General features: G+C 36.1%; 1 pseudogene; it reads right to left on the bottom strand.

Annotated features, from left to right (window-relative positions):
• Positions 1 to 2,279: 2,279 nt before the first annotated feature.
• LOC146954637 (uncharacterized) lies at positions 2,280 to 3,807 on the bottom strand (annotated as a pseudogene).
• Between the last annotated feature and the right edge of the window lie 5,301 nt (positions 3,808 to 9,108).

Genomic DNA, 9,108 nt, shown 5'->3' with positions numbered 1-9,108 from the left:
CCAACGTTATGGTTATCCTTTTACAGACAACGTTAAAATGGCAACAAAGCACTTGAGTCCACATCTAGGGATCATAGTGATTTCAGGTCTAAGAGTGATATACACTATTATCATTGTGAGAATATTTTATGACATTTTCATAACATACTATGTATCATTCTCATGGTGGGTCAATCCAGTATAAATATTACTCCTAATATTTATACCTATGTATAGACTTAATATCTCATATCTATGACCCATGAGATGTGGTCATCAGTCTACATACATAATAGTCTTGATGTTTTATTATTATCCCAATTCATATTAAAGCTTGACTACGGATTCATTTTACAATAATGTTCTTTATGTTAATGTAATCTCATGATTAAATCACAGATAATATATTATTACACGAAGTATTTATTCTAGGGACTTTATTAACATTATAACAAATATAATAAAGATTGCCATATATTACTTAATAATAAAATTCATGATACATAACATAAGTTTAACATAAACTATTGGCCTCTATGGCTTACACCAACAGAAACAACTTGCGCTAAGACATCAAAAATGCAATCAAGTTTTTCGCCTTCAACCATTATTTCTTTTGGTTCATCACCAACTATTTCGACAACATCTTTTTCAATGTTTCCAATTACCATCTTTTGTTGTAATTTAGCCTCTAAGACCTTCTTGATATTATTTTCGGCCAAATAAGTCGTAATCTTGTTCCAAGCATCTTGCTCAGACATGATGATCATTCAAGCATTCCGCCCGGATGGAGGAATTAGATCTTTCGCCATGGATTCTGTGTCAGGGATCTCCTTTTCCCACACGAATCCGTGGGTTAGGTGGAGCCTTACAGAATTACATCTGGTTGGTCGGTACAACCATCTTCAGCAAAAGAATATGGTGTTATATTTTCTAAGCTTTTCTCAAAAGTATTTCTTGTGACATGATTGACTTCAGCAAGAATGTAACTTTGATCTGCCTCAACATTTTCAACCATACCATCATCTCTCTAGATTACAACTCTCTAGTACATAGATGAAGGAACATCACCTATTCCATGTATCCATTCTCTTCTTAAGAGAATGTTGAAGTTATCCTTTGATGGTACCACAATGAACAAAATCGATCTGGTAATAGACCCCACAACATAACTATGTTAGGAGTTTTCAGATCTGTACCACATTTTCCAATCTTCTTAAGTAGAGATTGAGGCATCAAATTGACAACAACACCACGATTTACCAACACCTTGTTGACTCTAATATCATCAACTTTAGCTCGAACGAATAATGGTTTGAGATGGCTCTTTATAGAACCATTTGGTTTCTTAAATATGGCTTTATGTCGATCACCACAGCCATAATCTGTTACGTAGAAACATTTGGATTTATATTTCTCCAAGTCCTCTGGATTGTAATCTTCTTCCAATTCATCGACTTCAGTAACCACGTCATATTCTGCAAGTAAAATGGAAACTACATTGCATACGACGTCGAAGTTCGGATATGAATCCATGAAGTCTGAATCCATTTCGTCATCTCTAATAGGATTATCCTCGATAGGAGGAAGAGACAACCTTTCTTTCACTGGTCTTTTAACTGTTTTAACCATTTTTCTTTTCCTTTAAGGCCAATTGTTTTGCCATCAGTACTTGTAGTGAAGCCCTTTTTGGACCTTTCATACCTTCTCCATTGAGTTCGATTCATAGGATTCCTACCTTTGTAATTGTTACTAAAAGTGTATTTCCTTGACTCATTTGGATTTTCAGTATCAGTAGAAACATTTTTAGTAAAAGTATTACTGGTATTACCTTTCACCATATTGTTCTTTCCATACTGAACAATTTTATGGGTTGAGTGAACCCACTTCTGCACATGTTCCTTAGCATGAGACACAAAGGTTTTCCCTTGATCATGCTTGTTGACATAATTAATGGTCGAAAAGTTATTGATGAAAGGAATGTAACTCTTGGTAAAAGAAAACCTATGATCAACAAACCATTTTCCTCTTTTCTTGGATTTTGGAATAAAACCCTCAAGGCTTTCAGTAGCCACTTTGTCGAACACAAAACTTCAATTGGGGCATAACATGACCTCAGAGTTTTTCAACCTGCACCGATTGAGGAAATCAATTAGTTCCTCTTCAGCCATGGGATAAGCCACTTTCGCCTTCTCTTCAAACTAAGATTATGAAATGACTTCGTCAGCACTTTCGGAGACACCAGAAGCTTCTATCATCTGACATTCAGCAACATCAACATTTGTTTCAACAGATAGCTTTTAGATAGCATTCAAAATGGCTTCCACTACGTTACAACTTGCAACTTCAGTGTAAATTGCATCGACATCTTTCAGAGGATCAACATCCACTTGCATATAAGGCTTTGTTTTATCTCCAAACTTCAGCCTACCTTCACTCTGATCTTTTTGCACCAAATCCCCAAAAGGTACACAATGTGAGGTTTTATGTCCCAAGAAATTACGATATTTACAAAACCCTCTCTTCTTATGCTGCTCTAGTGGTGGGATTTTTAAACCATTAGGTACCGCCACTTGACCGTCATCAACTAGGAGATCAAAAATCTCATCGCATTTGGTTACATCGAACATATAAGTTTTGGGAGTGTACTTATCATTTTGTGTCTCGACAGGATTTTTCCCATCTGACGGCCTCAACAATTTACATGTATAAGGAGGCCCAGGTTTTAGTTAAATAACATTAATCTCACCGTCTTCGACATCTTCAAAAGCTATTTCAAAATCTTGGTCGCGTTCATTTGTGTCTATGTAAGCAACCTTTTCTCTTTTATATTTGTGAGTTCTAACTTTTTCAGCTCTCAGTCTTTCGACTTGTCAAACTTTATCGGCCAACTGGGTCATATCTCTCATGTATTGAGTGTCTAATTTCTTTCGGATGGAATAATCTAGGCCACCACCCTCCATTTTGACTAACTCATGTTCAGGCACTTGAGTAAAACATCTAGCCTTTAACAATCAGAACCTGTTCAAATAATCATCAATAGATTCAGTAGTTTTTCTCCTAACACTCGCCAATTCCTTTACACTTATCTTAGATTGGCCCATGTAGAATTGCTCATGGAATAACCTTTCTAATTGAGTAAAATGTTGAATGGAATGAGGGGTAAATGTGGTGAACCACATAAAGGCATTCTTTGTTAGAGAATTTGGAAAGAACTTTAATCTCAAATTCTCATTGTTAGCTATATCTGCAGCCTCAGTCAAATAACGTGTTATATGTTGGACAGTAGATTCACTGGTATCCCCAGCAAACACTGTGAACTTAGGAATTTTACAACCCCTAGGAAGTTTAGTTTGTAAAACATATTTTGGCAAAGGAGATACAAAGTTTGGCCTATGTAAACCTAAGTTTAAGACATTCTGAGCCATAATATTTTCGACCAAATTGGCTATGTTATTATGTGCTCCAAGATTTTTTTTGTTGGACATTCCTAACAACTTCATCTGCATCATGATTCTTATCCATCAAAATCACTTCTGGATATGCATGCATCATTGATTCAACTGGTTGGGGTTGAGGTACAGGTTTTTGCCTTTGAATCACGGGTTCGACAATTGGCATATGTTGAGTATTTTGGATTTTAGGGATATTTTGGATTTGAGGAATCCTGTGATAGACAGGTTGTGAAGGGGCGAAGAAATCTGCTATTCTCCCCATTTGAGTGGCTAATGCTTGGTAACTTTTGTGTGTACTTTGAATCAAAGGATTACACACTGTACCAATTTGTTGTGTTAACAAATTAACCATTTCGTGATTACTCTCATCCATATTTTGTCTAAACAATATCATAGATTATGTTGCTAAGGATGGTTAAGTACTTGATGGTCGGAATGGCAAGCGTACCAATCGTTAACCAATGAATAAAGTGATAAGTAGAGTATCGTATCCACAGGGATGGTCCTTTCGTCCAAACAATTCTTTTTGCTTATTTTTATAAGTTGACGGTATAAAGTTAAGGGTTAAAAGACTTGTAATTTTAATTTGTTTGCAACAGAGCAAGTTTACCTGTTTTGGTTGCAGAAAAGTAAGCGACGGTTAGGATTCTTCGAATCCACTATGTATATATGTTGTTGGATAATAAGTAATAGTATATCGCGTTTATTTATATTAAGTGGACTATACAAGTGATGAGGTTGTTGGGACGTTACTAACCTATTTTGGTTTATCCCTCCGATGGCTAACTGCATCTCCTGATCGCATAGTGATCCCAAGGCAATGAAGGCCAAGGTTCCCTTAGGTGTGCCCATCTATCAATCTTAGGACACTCATAGCACACTCTACCAACGCTTTCTTAGTAGTTCTACAAACGGGCAGCCCTAATCTACGTCTACCTTACTAAGGGTTTCAAGATAAAGGTTCTATTAGGTTACAACTTATTTCGTACAGCTAGGTACTTGTTTTCCTAATTACTAACCAGTTAATTCCTAGGTTCGGTAAGACACCACCTGACTCAATGGGTTTTAGCCACTGAGTACCTACGTCTAAGGTCAACTATTCCTATGGTATCTTTGGCTAGTAAATAATCACTTACTTCCTAGATAGATAGTTATCAGTAAAGGGATATAAATATCAATATATAAGCATCCAATTACTAATAGCAATATTAGGCCCTGTCACAACCTAAGTACCTAATCTAGTGTTGTACCTATCACAAAAATAAACTACTTCCTAATAAAACTTAATAACGAACAAATGAATAAATAAATAAAATAAACGACATATTAAATTAAATAAATATCCAACAAAAATATACAGAGGTTCATCATAGAACTCTAACCTAAAAAGATTTAGTTACAAATGGTAACTAAAAACAAATTACTAAAGATAAAAACATACCCTAGACAATCAAAGAGAAGATAGATTCTCTCCCGAAGCTCCAAAAGTATCGTTCCTCTAGAACTGCCAAAGTTCTGATCGAGAAATTCTGAATGAGGAAGGCTAGTATTTATAGTGGATTTCTTAACTGGGTTTGGGCTAAACGTGGGCTTTACCCATAGAAACGAATAAAATTACGCCTGCGCCCCCGCATTTGGAGATGCTTGAGGCGCATAGCATATGCCCTAGGCGCATGGCAGCATTAAACCATCCCAAGGCGCATATCATATGCCCTAGGCGCATGGTAATGCATTTCCATTCACTAGAAGCATGGTTGTGTGCTTTCGGCCCAATTTCTTCGATCTTCGTCGTTTTTAGGTCTTCGTCTTCAAATAACTTGCCTCGGAACTTGAGAACAGAATTCCTCCCTATGTAAAGTCTCCTGAGGCCTCTTGAATCTTCATTCTTGTCTTCCCAAAGTCTTGACAATTCTTCAGATGTTCTTGATTTTCCGATTTGCATGATATCTTCGTGAATTACTTCAAACCCCCCCCCCCCCAAATTGCTATGTTTCGAGAAAACTAGAATTACATACTCAAATATAGAAAACACTACAAAAGTCCCCATATCATAGGCAATCGTTCTAATACTCCTCCTTTTTGCTGCTAAAACCTACTGAAAATGACTGAAAAACATGCTAAGAATAACATAAGATGACCTATCATCAGTACTTCTGCCAAATACGCTAGGACTTGAAGCACTATGTGTATTAAATGGTGTGAATGTATTTGCATGATCTGTAAATGCCGAAGCATTGTTATGAAAATTTTCCATCATTGAAGTTGGCATATCGTATGGTTTTTCCCTAGAAAGGTTATGCACGTTTATGAACCTATCATCAAATCTAGCCCTGACTTAAGGGTTAGGGGAGGTAGGAAGATTAGTAGACACGGGTACACGAACAGTAAATAGAGGCATAAAGGTTCCTATTTCTGGTCATTTCATTGCAATGATTGTTGTCGGAATGATTGTGGGAGTGGTTACTCTCATTTTCATCGACACCGGCATGGCCATGGTTGCCCTCATGACCGTTTATACATTAACACCCACTGTAGGGGCAGATGCCTGTGTAAATTGTGCTTGTGATGAGGACTGCGATGATTGTGATGACGCTGAAGCACCACTTATGGTGGATTTAGTCATATCTTCAAAGCTTTTCCACTTATTAAATGCATGCATAAATAAGAGTTTTTCCCAAAAAAACGTTTATTGAAAATAATTGCTAATTTTCAGAAAACCGTTTTCACAAGAAAAGTTAGAAAAATATTTAAAAAAATGAAAGTTATTTTCAAATGTTTTGCATAAACAGGGTCCCATTGGGCGAGCCAATTTGTTGGCCGGTGTTTTTGGTAAACAAGAAGGGTTCGTTTTGGTTATTACAAGCAGGATCAAACCAGAAATCCTATGACATATTGTGCAATGTTTTTTAACAAAAAGAGTGTGCGTTCATCAAATTCATAGATTGTTTTATGAACAAGACGAGTCTATATGGCGTCTTTCGACAGAAAAAAGGATAAAACAAAGGAAACGCAGTAAATGCAAATTAAAGGCTAAAAGTTTAAAACACAGAAACTTAAAGAAAAGGTAAATTGCATTGCATTATAATATAGGTGGTTTGAAAAATCATTTTACATACATTTTGTATAACTCTTTTCTCTCGTGCATGAAAAATTACTATATATACATATAAAAATAACTGGAGAAAGACTAACTCCACGATCATCACTCCTTCCATTTGGAATTCAAAATCTTCCCGCCTCAAAATTATTCATTGGCGTTGATGAACTTGCATTCTCGACTCACGTCTAGTCGAACTTCGGGGCCTTTAGACCCTTTCACGATAAGTCCAAATCTCATCGAAATCCTCATGTTGAAGAGAACGACTTCGACTCCTGGAAAGATAAATGTCAACCAATGTTGACTGCATTAAATGAGCTTGTCGAAAATGCAGGCTAACAACAGCAAAATGACAAACAAGAAGAAGCATGAAGATTGATAAGATTCATACCTTTGTTGAATCGATGCAAGTTGCCCAGGACGAATATAGATACGATTCAATGATCATGTGAATCGAATCATTGAGCCAAAAACCAAAGTCAGTGTGAATTAATGATACAAATCAAGATAGTTTGAATTAACTCAAGTATGATACGATTTAACTAGTTTGAATCGATTCAAATTTACCAGACACAAAACAAAGAGATTCAGTGATATGATTCAAAGCACTTTGAATAGATTCAAAGTGCTAGAAACTAACTTTTCCCAAAAGAAAAGACCTTTTCAATGTGAGTGCACTAAATCTGACTTGTGGGACAAGATAACAAAAGGAAACACACTTGCAAGAGTGCTTTAACAAGATTCTACCCCATATCTACCCACATAATAACATCATCAAAACAATTCTCTAATGAACGTTATTTCCTAACAAACAAACATCATCAAAAAAATGACGTAAGAAATTTATGGCTTCAACATCATCAAAACAATGACCTAAACATACATCATCAGAAGAACGATCGAAGACAGGACGAAAACACAAGAAATCGCACCTAAAGGGCTGCTTGAGGCGCCCTTGCACATGTACCATGCGCCCCTGCGCTTGGGACAACATTCCTTGACGCCTCAAGTGCCCTGTGCTATGCACCCCTTATGTGTGGATTAGGCAAGTGTACCAAATCGTTTACCAAGTAATAAAGTGATAAGTAGAGTATTGTATCCACAGGGATTGTCGTTTTGTCCAAACAATTCGCATTACTTATTTTTGTAAGTTGACGGTATAAAAGTTAGGTTGCAATATTTAATCTATTTGCAACAGAGCAAGTTTACATGTTTTTGGTTGCAGAAAACTAAGCAGCGGTTAGGATTCTTCGAATCCCCCTCTATATATTGTTGGATATTAAGTAACAATAATGTCGTGTTTTTTATCTTAGGTTGACTATACAAATGATGAGGCCGTTGGGACGTTACAAACCTACTTGGGTGTATCCTTCTGATGGCTAACTGCACCTGCTGATCGCACGGTGATCCTTTTTTCTTGCATTTTGCTAATTCAAAGGTAATTGAAACACAAAATTAAATTGGCTTTCCAGTGTTTCCCAAGGCAATGAAGGCCGAGGTTCCCTTATGTCTGCACATTTCTTTGATTATCTGTCATTTTAGGTCTTCGTCTTCAAATAACTTGCCCTAGGACCAGGGAACATAATTCCTCACTATTGTAAACCCCCTATTCCTCGCCTTCGTTTCCTTCAATCTTCACAATTCTTCAGATGTTCTTGATTTGCTGATTTGCATAATTTCTTTGTGAATTACTTTATAACCCCCCTAAAATTGCTATGTTTCAAAAAAAACTAGAATTACAGATTCAAATATAAAAAACATTTCAAAAGTCCTAAAATCATAGGCAATCGTTCTAATACTCCTCCTTTTTGCTGCTAAACCCTAATGAAAATAACTGAAAAACATGCTAAGAATAACGTAAGATGACTTGTCATCCCAACCCCAAACTTAGATTGTTGCTTGTCCTCAAGTAACTTAAGAAAAACATAATTTATTCTTTGCATTTTTTTCAGGAAAAACATACCTTTTTGGGAGTTGTGCTTAGGAATCATTCATCACATTTATAGCAGAGTAGCAACTAACTTACCGCAGTACATTCAAATGGGTTCGGCTTGGTGAAAGTTACCTAAATTCTCAGCCATACTCTTTTCTATGATACACGTATGTATCTCCTAAAACCAGTAGGGCTGGTCACAACATTTTCCCACTCCAGTCTTCACATGAATGTACCTTTCTATAAATTTGAAACAATTCTAAACAGACAGTCAAGTTAAAGTTATTCACACTATGAGGACTTTGAGGGTTATAACTTGGCTTAGGTTAAGGGTGGATATATTTTGGGAAAGTAGGCTAATAAAAGAACTTGGAGTTAATTCACTAACCTAGGTATTCCTACTAAACATTAATGTATTGTCATCCTTCCTTCCCTAATAAAAGATACTTTTTTTTAAGAGACCATTTTTTTGACTATTGATTGATTTTTTTTTTCTTTTTTTTTTCTTTCTATTTTTTAGTGTAGATCCATGGTCATCTACATTTTTTTCTTTTTCTGACAAATGTGTTCTACTATTACCCCACCCCAAAATTAAAAAGTTCCTAATTCCAAAGAGCAACCCCAAACCTAGTTTCAAAGCATGT

This window comes from Medicago sativa, chromosome 1 (genome assembly GCF_051527215.1).
Source record: "Medicago sativa cultivar Bolivia chromosome 1, Bolivia_mono, whole genome shotgun sequence".
Taxonomy (NCBI): Eukaryota; Viridiplantae; Streptophyta; class Magnoliopsida; order Fabales; family Fabaceae; genus Medicago; species Medicago sativa.
Note: the sequence above shows the minus strand (reverse complement) of the source record. Positions and strands in the feature narration are given on the sequence as shown.